This window comes from Barbatula barbatula (assembly GCF_947034865.1).
Source record: "Barbatula barbatula genome assembly, chromosome: 24".
Classification (NCBI taxonomy): domain Eukaryota; kingdom Metazoa; phylum Chordata; class Actinopteri; order Cypriniformes; family Nemacheilidae; genus Barbatula; species Barbatula barbatula.
In genome coordinates this window covers 18,513,093-18,528,081 of record NC_136787.1, presented here as the reverse complement: position 1 = coordinate 18,528,081, position 14,989 = coordinate 18,513,093, and positions in this window count along the sequence as shown.

Here is a 14,989-nt window from a genome sequence, read left to right as displayed (position 1 = left end):
GTTCACCACATGTCCTTCAAAGCATAAATGAGAAAACTACAAAACAGACGTTAAAGTTGACCGATGTTATCAAGAAAAACAATCGATTAAAACCCGAGACGTCATTAAATCTCCTCTGATCACCTCGATCGATACCCGACGAGCTCTTGCGTCATCAGCGCTGCGGTTGAATCCTCGAAAGCGACACTTTCTTGCGCTTTTACTTTGTGTGCGTGAAACGCGTCTAGTGCAGAGTTTCACGTTGCTGTCATTCAGATGAATGTGCTGCTGGTTTGTGTGGCTTTGTGATGGTTGTCAGGGGCGGGAAGTTCAGCCTTATTTGCCCTTTTGCCCCACAAACCTGCAGCATGTGAATGTTTGGCAGCATGACATCACAGGCGTCCTCGAGGAACCGTGGGTGGATTTATGCATGGACCCCCACGCGCACTTTTAATGTCAATAATTAGTTTAGATATATAATGGGGGAATGTATCACTTTTATTATATTTGCATAACTATCAAGTTGTATCCATATATAATGTATTGTGATGGTAGAATACTTTTATTTTTATAAAATATTCAATATATGTTGTCATAAGAAAGCTTATTATTACATTGATAATTTTGGTCTGTGATGTTGATTCCCAAAGACATTCAAACTCTGTTTTTCTCGAGCTTTGGTATTCTGTGTCTATAAGGAAACATCATTGCTTCTATAAACTGATGCTCCCATTTGAGCAGACACCTGCGTGTCTCAGTCCAGGCTCTTCTGCGCACCGCATTGAGTTTGAATGTTTGCACAGTGAGTTCTGCTTCTCGTTGTCATGACAGCTTCATTGTTTATTCTTCGTGAGACCCGGCCAAGTTACTCGAGAGAAGCGTGGATGAGAAACACACGGGTCTAATAAAAGCTCAGTATTATTACATGACTCGCATGGAGATGATTCTGCTAGATGTGTTGTGGCAGGTGCTCAGATCTGTGACCAAACGTGAATTGAGTGCTGGCCTCTAGTGGAAATTATATTGCAAGATGTGAAAAATATGTTTACAGAGTCGGTCAGTCTCACCAGTAAGTTCTTATAGGGCCTCTGAGGTGCCCAGTGTGTTTATTGGGTAACAATGAGGAGGTTTTGTGTTTTGCTCTGCAATAATCAGACGGCGCATGTAGTTATGAATAGTCTCAGGCGATATTGGACTGATGCTGGGTTTTTTAAAAGGGAAACAATATTTTAGCACTCACACACCGGTGTGTCATTCCAAACCTGTTTGGTTTTCTTCTGCAGAACATACAGAAGATATTTTGAGAATGTACGGACACAAAACGGGACAATGAAGAGACATTATCAACATAACTTCTTTTGTGTTCTGTTGAAGAAAGTCATATAGGTTAGCAATGACATGACAGCGAAGTAATGATGCGAGAATTTGGGGGTCTCTTCCTTATGATGACATTATGCTCATTTATGCTCATTGTCATCATAATACCGAAATTAAATGAGCACAATATTGACTAGATTTGACATTTTTACTAGATTTTGGAACGTGACACAAGGGAATATCAGAACGCCATGACCTTTACATGCCAACACAATGCTCTACCATGAACAAATGACCTTTTCTTGATAATCTCAAGCAGCCTATAAATGACCTTTATATCTGCTTATCACTATTTTGTGATGTGATGATTCAATTTGAAAGCGTTGCATGATTTCCCTGAACAGTAGTTGGCGTTTTTCGCCAGCAGGGGTCAGTATAAGAACGTTCACAGACTGACACTGACATCTGTCTGCTATTACTAGCACTCACATTTCTGTATGTAACTGCACTCTGATGATTGCTATATTAATTTTGGCTGTGGAGGGCAAGAAACAGAAGGCTGTTATTATTGTCAAACTATAAAATGGAACCGAGATTTCTCTCAATCAATTTTCATACTTGTAAATGGCTAGATGGGCTCCTTACAAAACAAGCAAATCACCTTGTCAATGTATTCCTGCGTCACAGTGAGACACATTTACATTAGCGGCATTCACTCGGCACATGAGAGCTGCTGTTTGGCTATATTCTTATAATGTTATCACCGATGTCACAGTGTCTGAATTCATGTTCTCTCCTGGAGGTCTCATAGGAGTGTTTATAATCGCATCGCACACGTAGATGCTAAAATAATGTGTACAAAATAACAAACCTTCATTCATTAAACAGAGAAACAGGATTAGTGATTATGCAAATTGGCTTTTTAAGTCACTTCCGATGCTCATGACCTGCTAATGTGGCCCTTGACGTTTAATGCACAGCACTGAAATAATGTACCATTTCTATGCCTTCTCGAGACCTTTCATAGGGTAAAGAACAATGTAAAGAGAAAGGATGTAAGTGGATGTTTCTGTCCCAATGGCAATGTAGTCATTTTTCATTCTTTTAGACGAGCCGTCTACTACAAAAACATTTGTTAGATTTTTTTAGCGAGAAGGCTATTTGTTGCCCCACACGTTTTCAGTATCGATTCGAATGACATCATTTACATCATTGAAGGTCAGACTATTGTTCTTAAAATTAGATTTCAGTCCTGTATTATGTTCCTGTGCTCAATGAAAGCTCCCACCAAACATTTCATTTACTCGGCGCAGCTCATTTTGACCCGTGTCTGGCTGTCCGTGAACGTTTCCTCATGTTTTTTGAGTAAAAGGCAGGTGTTCACACCGAGAAATGGCCTGGAAAACAGAAATAAGTCTTGCGGTGATTAATGAGAGTGCGGCACCAAGCTCAGAGAACTGGTTTCAGTGGCTTTCTGCTGGATAATGTCATGCACGGTGTGGATGTCACGGTGATGAGGGGGGACGGCGTCTGCAGACCCCTGCGTGTTCACGTCAGATCATCAGGGGAAAGAGAGAGAGGGCTTTATTTCATCCTCCTTTCGCCTTATCTAAATTCTTCTGCTGTTTTCAAATGCTTCCAGGCAAAGCGGGCCTTCAATGAACACGATGAATTGCTCGAGGTGATCGGATACACGCCGCAGAAATGAAAAGACATTAAAGTTCTCCACGACCGCACTCTTGCCATCTTCTGCATTTTCATGGTAGTGTTTTTTTTCTTTGGAGAGGGCAGTGCCAATAAACTCCGGCCGAATCATCTCAGCGTCTGTTGAAAGAGCCATTAGGCACAGATCTTGTTTTTAATTTGTTTTTAAATTTCGCCCATGGGTTCTGTCCGGAGGCGTAACACCCCTCTTATGTTATGAGTTATTAAGACTACTCAACCGACCGGCCGAGGAAGTTTAATTGCTCACACTTAGATCTGATATGACATGCGAAAGTAGTTTTAGGCCCAGAAAATACGCCTCCGCAAGACTAGCTTGGCTTGTCTGTGCTGCTCTTTGACCAGAAATGTATTTGTAAGGTGTGTGGGGTCTTGCGTTGCCATGATGGTTATGAAGCTCTGTACACGGATGGGTGACAGACTTGCGTTAGAATGTCTGTGCCATTGAATGTGATGCGTTGTTATTCAAGGAAGCTAATCGACTAAAGGCTCAAATACACTACAAGACTTGCACAGATTTTTTTAGTCTGGACTTGTTGCAGATTTGATCAGTTAGTGTGTTTCTATCTGAAACTTTCAAATAGTCTTCAAGTGTGAGATGTCTAGTTCTTCTTGTAAAAGTCTTGTAGTGTATTCCAGCCATAACTGGGATTTTCTTCCAACTGTTGCTCCAGAAGGAAACTAGCTGTCTGCTTTAGTATTTTTGCCAAGCACTCACATCTGTATTTGCTTTCATGTGTTACATATTTTTCTTCGATACTGTGACTCCCTGAAATGACATAACGAAACCATACGAGCCGCAGGAAGTCATCTGGAGATCATAAAGTTTTTGTGAATATGACTTCATTCTGCAGGTTTTTGCTCGCCGCACCTGCTGTTTCGAGTTATGACTATTTGATTTGAAAAAAGCAAGATGATTGATCAAAGTATGATTTGATTACAGTTTGTTTGCTTTTTATTGTCGTGGCCGAATCGACCGGGGTTGCAGGGCTGCGCAAGATACACATTAAACATCTATGAAATTCACTGTGTCAACAGAGTTCTTAAAAATCCAATAAAATATGTCAGCGCGGTTTTCACAGACCCAATAAAATATATGAAAGCTTTTGAGCGGCGCAGATGTTGTGCATGTCCTCTGTTAGGTCCTCTTCCTTCTAACCACGGTTACTTTAATGTTTTTCCAATTAAAAACACTGTTAATGGCCGACCGATTGACTCAGGACAGTGTCTATTGCTCCCTGAACTTTCTGTAAGTCGCTTTGGATATAAGCGTCTGCTAAATGACTAAATGTAAATGTAAGACGCTCTTTGGCTCTGTGATGTTAAACAGCTGCCGGCTTGTGTGATGATAGCGTTCTGCTTTTGTGTACTCTCGTGGTCAAGAGGGGTCCATTACCCACTGCTGTTAAATACACACACTATCTAAAGGAACGGAAATGCATTTACCTCTTCATTTGTCCTGTGTAAACCCAACAAGCTTAACAGATGGTATCAGGGCTCTGCTTTGGCCTGAGAGGAGATTTATGTTTTGAATAGACCGGTGACCAGCAGTTCTTTTCAGTAGGTTATATAATGTAGTCCAAATTTAATTATGATCGGTTTAAAATGTTAGCATTGGTTGAGATTTTTTGTATTGATTTTCATGGACTTTTTGGTGGAACACAAAGGGAGATATTTACACAAAGGGACCAATATTTTTCCGGATATTGTCTTTTGTTTGTTTTTTAAAAGAAATAAAGTCATACAGGCAGCGTTGGGTGTTACTAAGTAATTGGTTACTGTAATTTAATTAAAAGTAAGGGGTTACTCTTATTTTTTTGTAATTTAATTACAGTTAATTCTGAAGTTATTAAACTAAATAATTTGTGTAATATGTGTGTGTGCAAAAGTGGAATTGACATTAAAATTGTATAACTTTAAAATCGGTGCTTTAATGCACATTTATAATTCTTTGGTCAGTTAGTAATACTACTTTATGTGGTTTTATATTTATTTATTTAACTTATTTGAGGAATTGAAATAGCCGTTTCGTGTCTGTCCTTGAATCGCTTAACTAATCGAGGTTGATGTAGTATATATAGAAATTAATTAGTAATAAGTAATTAAATACTTTGTGGAGAGAGTAATTTGTACAGTAATCTGAATATGTAATTAGTAACTAGTAATTCATTACTTTTTCAGAGTAACTTGCCCAACACTGCAGAAAATAATTTGAATGTTTTTATATTTTAATTCAAGGTTGTTATGAATAGGGGTGTAATTGGACAATTCATCACAATATGATATTTCCTCTATCAGCGATACGATATTTGCCGAAACCTCCGAAATGTCTGTGAGACAATTATGATTGAATTAATTAATTGATATTTTTTATTACACAAGCACTTTTTAATAGCATTTTTGATAACTCACAAAATATATCAAAATATATCAAATTAACGTTGAATTAAACTCTTTGTAAACTGCACATTAGCTAATATTGATATTTTTACATGTGGCATTGTCATAAATGGTCGACATATCGTTCCATATCTTTAATTGCAATTAACCAGTTGAAATGATTTTTTTCATATTTTTCTCTGGAAATATTTTCTGATGATGACACTAAATGTACATGTTCAAGAATCTTAATGTTTCTGTATTTTTTCCTTATGTTTACAGGACTCTATGAGACTTCTGCGTTAAGCCATCGAGTCCGATGAAGAGTCAGTGTCCGCCACTTTGAAAACTTCTGCGGAGCGTCCGCTGGTAAGTTCATGGAGTGTGGTGGTTACCCATCAGTCACAGCGGGGTGGCAGGTTAGCAACTGAAGGTGTGTCATTAGACCCCCGCCGAATGCCTCCTGGTCTGGCCCTTGTCACATTCATCTTCATTAAAGAGGCGTTGACTGGGTCTTTGAAAGCAGATGGTCATTAACGTGACCACCCTATCCACGGGGACTCTACCTGGAGGACGCATGACGCCCCTGCGCGTGCCCCATACCGCTACCACCCACGCTTAAAAACATGCTCTGAAAGAATGCAGCACTTTGAATGAGCTCCCAGACGAGTGTATAAATGGTTGCCGGTGGGTGGGAAATGTGCTCGGCAAAACGTCTAATGAAGCCATAAGTAGACTCGGAAAGCATGTTTAAGTGACGTCACCAGGCATCAGAACTCAACCAATCACTTTCAGTTTAGCAGCATGCGGTAAAAGTTGAACTGGGATTCAGACGTCATCACCGTTTCTCTTTATTGATAGGTTTCTACAGTTTTAATTTGATCGTTTTGAAGATGCTTTGTGTTATTGCCTTTTTTTATGTATCCAGACTTTGAATCTTTAATTTTGCTGTGTTGCTCTAGACTACGACAGTCGTGTACAGCAGAGTAAAGGAAACATTATTTAGAGTTGAGTACACAATCAGTACGGTAGAGATTAAATGAATTGTAGTGTACCGTAGAGTACAAATTCAGTACAGTATCGGGTACAGTAGGTAAGGAGGACAGTAGTGTACAGTAGAGTACACATTCGGTACAGTAGGGATTGAGTACAGTAGTGTAGGGTACAGTACTTCATACTCAGTTCATTAGAGATTACTGTTTGTAGTGTACAGTACAGTATGGAAGAATACAGTAGAGATTGAGTACAGTAGTGTACAGTAGAGAGCACACTCATTACAGAAGAGTACAAATTCAGTACAGTATCGGGTACAGTAGATAATGAGTACAGTAGTGTACAGTAGAGAGCACACTCATTACAGTAGAGTACAGTAGAGGTTGAGTATGGTACTGTACTGTTCAATATTGTGTTGTTATGATCACTACTGTAAATAATGACTTTGACTCTATTCTAATTATTTGGCTTTCAGTTTGTGTTTAGCGCCTCTATATCCCATCTTTCTGTTACAAACGAAACAGAAATCTGCACATCTAGCTGTGTCATGCCAAGGGCTCTTTAAATATTGAGAACTGGTTTGGTTTCTTCCTAACATCTGGTTTTCAAATTCGCTGAGACTTAAAGAGCTTTGCCTGTTAAAAAAAAGGTGTCCTTGAGGAAATATTGTGGTGGAAATTAAGCTAGATTCGCACAACCAGTCGTTTGACAGGAAACACAACAAACGAGACGTGAAACATAGCAGCTCTCCCTTACCAGGTCGATTTATTGGCCGATTTTCCAGAAACACCTGAACGCTTCATCTATCACACACTGTGATGAATACGTAGGTAAATTTGAAAGATCTCTGGCGTCCCTGTCTGCCACAAACACAGCTGAGATACTATATCATTCCCTTTAATTGCTCTCTTGAATTTTGCTAATAAAGACGCTTGGACCTGTCATGAAGTTATTTTGTGGTTTCAGTCTTGAAAGTTCACACTATTGTATTTTGGCTGAGTTATGTGCGGGATGTCTGGACTCTGTATGCATTCTGCAACTGTTCTCTGAGACTTGCTGCCATGTTATCTTTCTTTATAAACTCTTGGTGTTTCTCTATCCTCTCCCCCTCAGAAGTCAAGGGTCAGGCCGTTGTTCTGGGGTAGCTGGAGGGACATGGGATGAATTCCGAAGAGATGAGGAACCCTGAGGCCGTGTCACTTCACTTCAGAATGCTGTTCAACTAAACTGAGAAAGAATCGACAAGAGGACACTCGCTCAGGTCAGTTCAGTGTGTGATTCCAATGCCAAACAAAGCACGAATTATTTATTTATGCTTTGATCTGAAAATCATTGCTCAAAATGGCTCTTTCCTGGGATAGTTCACCCAAAAGAGAAAACCTTCCTCATTTATTTACTCTTTTCATTCAAAACCTATACGCGACTCCTTCTCTGGAACACAATAGAAGATATTTTGAGAAATGTCTTAGTTGTGTTGCGTCCATATAATGAAAGTAAATGGGATCCATTTTCCAGTTCTTCAACCAAAATAGTCATACAGGTTTGAAATGATGTGAGGGTGGGTGAATCATTTTCATTTGATTCATTTAGCATTTTTTTCACAATTAATAATTCACATCCTTTATTCCCGAACGTTGTGTACTTTAACACAGTCTCTGTATGATGTATGTGAAGCAGTTGGATCTGTGAACCTGACTATCACTCATCACAAAACCAGCTGTAGGTCTGTGACAGACTGCCGTGTTATTTTAGCTTTGTCTTTATTAAGTCATAAAGCTGCCAGTATCCCTTCTCTTTCTTCATCATCTTTCTTTGATGGCTGATCGTTTCTCCACGTTCGACCGAATGAGTGACACTTTAAGCTGTTAGAAGTTGGCGGAGTTTCGTGAGGTCACTGGTGGCCAGCTCAGCTTGTTAAGGCTTTGAGAGGTTTTTGGCTTGTGTAGACGCGGGCGCTGATTTATTTTTGCTTTCTGTCTTTCTGTTGCTGTGACAGATTCACGTCAGACAGCTCTGTGTAGACGCGACGATGCCGAGTCAGACAGATGAATTTCTCTCAGTAACAAATCTGGCAACAAATGTTCGATGATGATGTCATATTTGCTCATCTATTGATCCTTTGTCTTTCGGGATCAGCAATGAAAAAAGACAAACAGCATCTATGACTCGACAAAGATTCAAGTTTAGTCTATAAAGTGCATGTGACTGGATAGGGAAGGCGATGAGAAAAAAGCTCTAACATTAACAGAATCAATAGTTATCGTAAAACGTTTAGACACGTGAGAACAAATACAATTTGCAGTAATCACCATATTGTAACAGATTTTTTATTAAAAACTAAAGAAAGGATATAGTCATATATCTAGGAGTAAATGATATTGAGTTGTTTTTTTTGAGATATTGTTTTTGTCCACTTAAATTTTGTTGAATATTTTGTATCTCTGCCCCTCGTGGCCTCTGTTTCGTTCCGAGCAAATTAAATACACCATCTAATCTACGAACCATTTCCCACACAAATCCACGTTTCAATCAATCAAAGTTCTCAGACGTTTACGTCGTGCAACATCAAGTCCAAAAAGTCACGCACAATAAATGAATTCCATTTAAATCACTTGAGGAATGACATTTCTTGAATTTTAATACAGCCAGCCACCAATTGCAATTCAGAAATGTCATTGCACGCCTCCAAATTACACACGCTTCAATCTTGTTTCACTTCATTCTGTCGGGCGTCCCACAGCTCCGCCCCCTCTCCCCGCCCTCGATTCAAAAACATGCGCCTATTCTAATGCGTTCTGGGTGACTTTGTGTCCTGGAGCTAAAATATGAACACTCGAAAGCAATCACATTTTCTGTCTCAGTAAGCAGAGCTGTGTAGCTCGAGGTCATCTGTAGATGCTCGTCCCTCCTCCACAGGCACGATACATGAACCCTGAGGCTTACCTGTGTAATTAACTTTCTCAGTTCTCGGTTCTCACCGGATTGTTTCCTGATTTCTGGTACTGATGCTGTATTCCCAAGCGGACGCTGAATCCCTTTGGTCCTCAATTCCTCTCTTTTCATGTGGTAAATGACTCTCGCCCCACATTAACAAGACTGATTTACTGAAGCTGCAGGTTTTCTAATTCATTTTCTTTTTTTAGAGAAAAGCTTGTGCTGATCAGATCAGGAAAATGTGTACCCGGGGGAAGATGTACAGCTCAGGAGTCTCTTTTGAGTTTCAACGTAGACTTTCCTTAAGAGCAATACCAATGGAGAAATTTTTTAAATCCACGATGAGTACGGAGGTGTAAAATCTGTGTAAAATAATCTGGATTTGGGAAAATTTGATGAGAAATATTTGAGTTCATATAGAGATCTTCAATTGTATTGATTATTGATCGTAGAATTGACAAATCCGAGCTCGGTTTGTGGCATTGTTCAATCTCATTGATAATAAAGATCTTAAAGATCTTATTTCTAAACATTACTAAACACAGCGTAGTTGATTTTAGCGAAAAATTCAACGGCATGATGCATTCAACTCATTCATGTACATTAAATGAATTGTGTTTTCTGGCTTCAGTGTTTTAGTTTACGTCTGTTGGCTTGTAGTTGACAAAATAAACTAACCAGGATCCCCACACTTGCAATTTACCTCAGAATTGAGAATTAATCTCACAGCAGTTGAGATTTCACTTTGCCCGTGGGTGTTAAACTCAAGTATTTATGAGACGTCTGTGTAGAAATAATAACATCGATTAAACCCAGAGAACAGGAAACCGCTTCTGCTGAGGCGTCAACTTTAGTTTAAACTCGCATCTCTTCTGGTTTTAAGGGAAATTGCAAATTAGCTTGAGAATGTGCTTTTCTCTTAGGTTTGCTTATCTGTGACAAAAGGTAAATCGATGATAGAAGTGTGAATAACTAGTGCTGATGGATCTGATGCTCAGCTCATCGTGTGTTCCTCACAGCTGTGTGTCGACCTTCCACGTCTGCTCGTAAGTTTGATGCAGGTGTTTGTTAGTGGCTGTCCTGTGGGACACGCGTTTTAATTATCGAAAGGTTAATTTCATTATAAAATAATAAAAATGATGAAATCATTAGGGACTTTAGAACGATGCGGGGTGCGGTTTTGAACAACCTCCTTTGAAAGTTAAAATCAGATTTTGTCTGAACAGAAGTTTTATGAGAACAGTATTGAGGATCTTTAGTAGGATTTATATGAGTGCTTTTAAATCTGGTAATCTGTTTCAAAATAAATGTTTGCCTTTATATTATGCGGTTTATATGTACATTTCTAAATACACAAACATACATATGAATATGTATTACTAATATTCCTTGAATATATACATTTATACGTAACATAAATTGTATTTAAATATACATTTATTGTAATCGATGATCAGCTAAACATCCCGGATCATGTTGCCAGCACCACCCGGTCCTGTAGATTCAGACTTTCCTGTCCGAGCGTGCTACGCAAGTCCAAGTCCCCTTGCAAAACCAAACCTCTACAGATAATCCAGAATGAAGAGTGGTCTTCAATACACACGTCATTCCTCTCTTCATTAAGTTACGTTGGCCCCCTGTAGTCGCTCGCATCAAATTCAAAGCTCTGCTCTTGACCTACAAGGCCACCACTGGTTCGGCACCCCCTTATCTTCACTCGCTAATACAGACTTATGTACCCGCCAGATCCCCACGCTCTGCAAACGAACAACGTCTCTAGTGCCATCCCAAAAACTGAAAAAATCGTACCATCTCTAGATCTGTTCCACATTTGCGGAATGATCTGCCCGCTGCTACAAGATCAGCAGATTCTGTGGCCATCTTAAGGAATCAAATAAACACATTCAAGTACTAGATTCAAATATGGTGACACATCCATAACTTAAAATCCAATTGCATGTCTTGTCACTAGTTCTCATACGATATGGTGTTATGAAATACGCAAAGTCACTCACTTTAGGAGACATTATTCATTGTTTGAATTACTTTTATGATAAATTTGTGTGCTTTTTGTAGCTTTAACAAGGACCTACGTACGGACGCATAATCTGAGTGGATATGTTTGTAGAAAATCTTCGTGTTCATTGTGTTCAAGGAAGTCATTCACATCTGGGTTGGCATGAGCAGAAGTTATAAAGAAAACATCATTTATAGGTGAACCAATAATAAAATCACAGCGATGCTCTCAGTTTATACCCTCGGGATCGGCCCAGACGTTGCTGTTAGTGCGTCTGTCCTCTTTCCTAGAGCCTTGAGGATCTGATGGGGCCACTTTCTTTTGTCCTTTTCTGAAATTCTCCGTGTGTCTGTAGAGGTCAGTCCAATCAGGAGCGTGTTCTGCACGTCTCATGAGCTCTCAGAGGACTGACGTCTGATTGGTTGCTCACATGGAGCGAATGATCAGTCAGCTGTAGGAGCCAGAGGACTCGGGGTGACAGAAGAGCCATGATAGACATCTACTCTACACCAGGCGCGATGGACACGACCTCCGACCGGTACATTGTGTTCCCGGTGTTTTTGGCTCCAGGTTAATTGTGAGATGTGGAAGATTGGCACAGATCGCTGAAGCCTTATCAGGGAACAACATTAATGACCAACAAATGATATCAAGTGTTTGACATTCTCTTGGAAAACATTGTTTGTGTAGTCGCAAACTGCTTGGACATGGTTTGCCTGAGCTTCAGATTAATGCTGGCGCCTCCTATACACACACACACACACACACACACACACACACACACACACACAGTTGAAGTTCATAAGAGTCAGAGACGTTGTTAAGTCATGTTTTGATGGCCCTAATGAATCCGCTTTGTTTTCATCAATGTATTTTAAGGCGCCCGTGAGTGACACGTCTACAAAGCGGTGTATCCCACTATTGTTTCACGGACCCTTTTAATCTAATTGGACATTAAACTCCTGTCGTCACGCGGCTCTCTCCTTGTTATTTATGAAGCGCGTGAACTTGCCTTTACCTTCTCAACACAAGCATTTATGCATCAGCAAACTAATTAAATGGAATGTATGAAATGAGATGCGTGTCGTTCCATAAATCTGCCTTATGATTCTTCCACACGACTCATCATTTATGTTGTTTACAGGGAACGGAGGACGTCTATGATGAACGACTAGAGAGACTCTTTGTGTTAGGTGAGCTTGCTTGTGGATTGGCACTGGTCGGCTTCAGGAGTTGGAGAAACACTTTTGCAAGTAAGAATTTGAAGTCGGAGTAAATTAAATAGTTGACACTATAAATGGTAAAGTGTGGATTCGGGTAATGACTTCAAAGCTGGAACACAATACATTTCAGATGTGATTTATTCAATTCAGCTAAGGATCGAAACAATATACAATTCTGGGTTTATGAAATAATAGCATTAATAGTTTAAACAAACAAAAAAATATATATATTGATCACAAAACCTGTCTTATGTAGCACGGAACATTTTTAGTAAAAGCCAAAAATACACTGTATGAGTACAAAAATCGATTTTTCTTTAATGCCCCAAATCATTAGGTTATTAAGTAAAGATCATGTTTCATGACGATATTCTGTAATATTCCTGCACTAAATATATAAAAACTGAGTGAGTGAATGACCTGCTACAGCAACTTCAAAGGCGATTTTCTCAATATTTAGATTTTTTTGCACCCTCAGATTCAAGAGTTTTAAACTATTGTACATCCGCAGATATTGTCCGATCCTTGTCCGAAAAGCTTGTTTATTCAGCTTTCAGTTTGTGTAAAAATCTCCATTTGGAAAAATTGACTCATAAGACTGGTTTGTCGCCCAGGGTCACTATGGGTATTTATATTTGATAGCACTGTTTGGATGTAAATATTCCCCAAAATGATACACATATAATATATCAAAGTCTTGCCCTTTTATGTATATATAAATATACATTTTATACAGTATATGCATGTGTTGCAGAGTGTGTGTTAAGGTTACAGTGTCTTCATTCTGTCTTCAGGGAGACACAATGTAAGACACTTCTGGTAGAATAGACTGGAGGCGATTTCCTTCTGGCCTTTTGGTCTTCAGAAAATCCCCCATGAGTTTGTGTGTGTGTGTGTGTGTCTTTAGAGAATCCCTCATCATGTTTTTCTGCATATGGAGCAGCAGTGCGTCTCTTCTTCATGGGCGTTTAAACAAGCACTTTAAATGGAAATGCACTTGACATTTTAGCAGGAGATATAATCAACAGATATTAGGATGCGCTCCACTTCACTCCGAATGAACAAGTTTTGCTCTTTCTGTCTCGTCTGTTCTTCCAGCTCATTGAAAAGCGAGTGAAGCCGTCCCTCCTCAAATGTATACAACACAGATGCTGCATTTGGTCAAATGGGGCATATTGTCTCAATGACGCGTGTGTGTGTGTTGCATAGTCTTCTGTGCTGTGAATGACGTGTCGCCTGCCGAGTCTCTGCATTACAAATCAAATGTCTTCCTCCAAATACTGATATATTCTACATGCGGTAGTGATTATCACTCAAATATCATCTCTCTCTCTCTCTCTCTTCTGCGCGGTTGCATCTGACTTTTGCAGTCCTCCTCGAGGGAAGCACCCACCTATTACTGCAATTACAGTCTGTACACATTTCATTAAACTAATATCTGCGTGGAGCCGAGTTCCAAGCTTGAACTCATCCTCTGCCCGAAGCTTAACCACGCCGACGCCTTACACGAGCCATCGGGGCTGAATAACAGGTGGTGCGAGCGATGACTGGCCCAGCTCGATCACATTCAGACCGCCCTTTTCTCAACTTCATTGAATCTCTGCTTTTTATTGTCTTTTGAACATCTCTCTTCACATCAAATGATGAGCGTTTACGTTTGATTTGGGAATCGTTCATTCACGCTTTATTCACTGGAATCTCTGATGGAGGAGAAATCTGCATCTCGGGGGTCAAGAGCTGTCGATTATTAGCTGCGCTTGACAGCAGTTTTCATCTTATTTATGGCAGTTCTCGTGTTTGGGCTTGGTGTCCCGCTGCGTGTTTAATGAATCGTGCCACGAGTATTCAAGGAAAATCAGCGTAAAGAATAAAAGCGTCTGATAATGTCCATCAAGGTCTGATGTGGGAAACTGCGTGAGCTTAAAACTCACCGGAAGGAGAAATCACAGATGATGTCTTTACTTGTTTCTCCAGCTAAAAGTTTTTTGGCCAATAATCTCAAATGTTTCTAGTTGTAAAGGATGCTAAGATGACGCCGTTTAGAATTTCCACCTATTCTCTGATGCAAACATTTATTGCTAAGTTCAATCGAGGGTCGCATGATCTGATCCGTGCGATTCACGTTCATTGCATATCTCTGTACTTGACACTTGACTCATTCGCGTCTCTTTATTTCTCTAATAATAGTAAACATCTGAAGTTGATACCACAAACAACAGGTTTCTAAAGTCAAGCTCTTTTCTAATATCATATTTATCTAAACACGTTCACACTAAATTCATTCCATTAAACACGTTTCACCTCAGATGTAAATGAATGTCTCCAGTATGATAAGGGGAAGAGAGAGACGATGCTCATCCTCGGTCGGCATAAGAAGAGGTGAAAAGCATCATGTGTCTGAATCGGATGCTGAAGGCCTCACCTT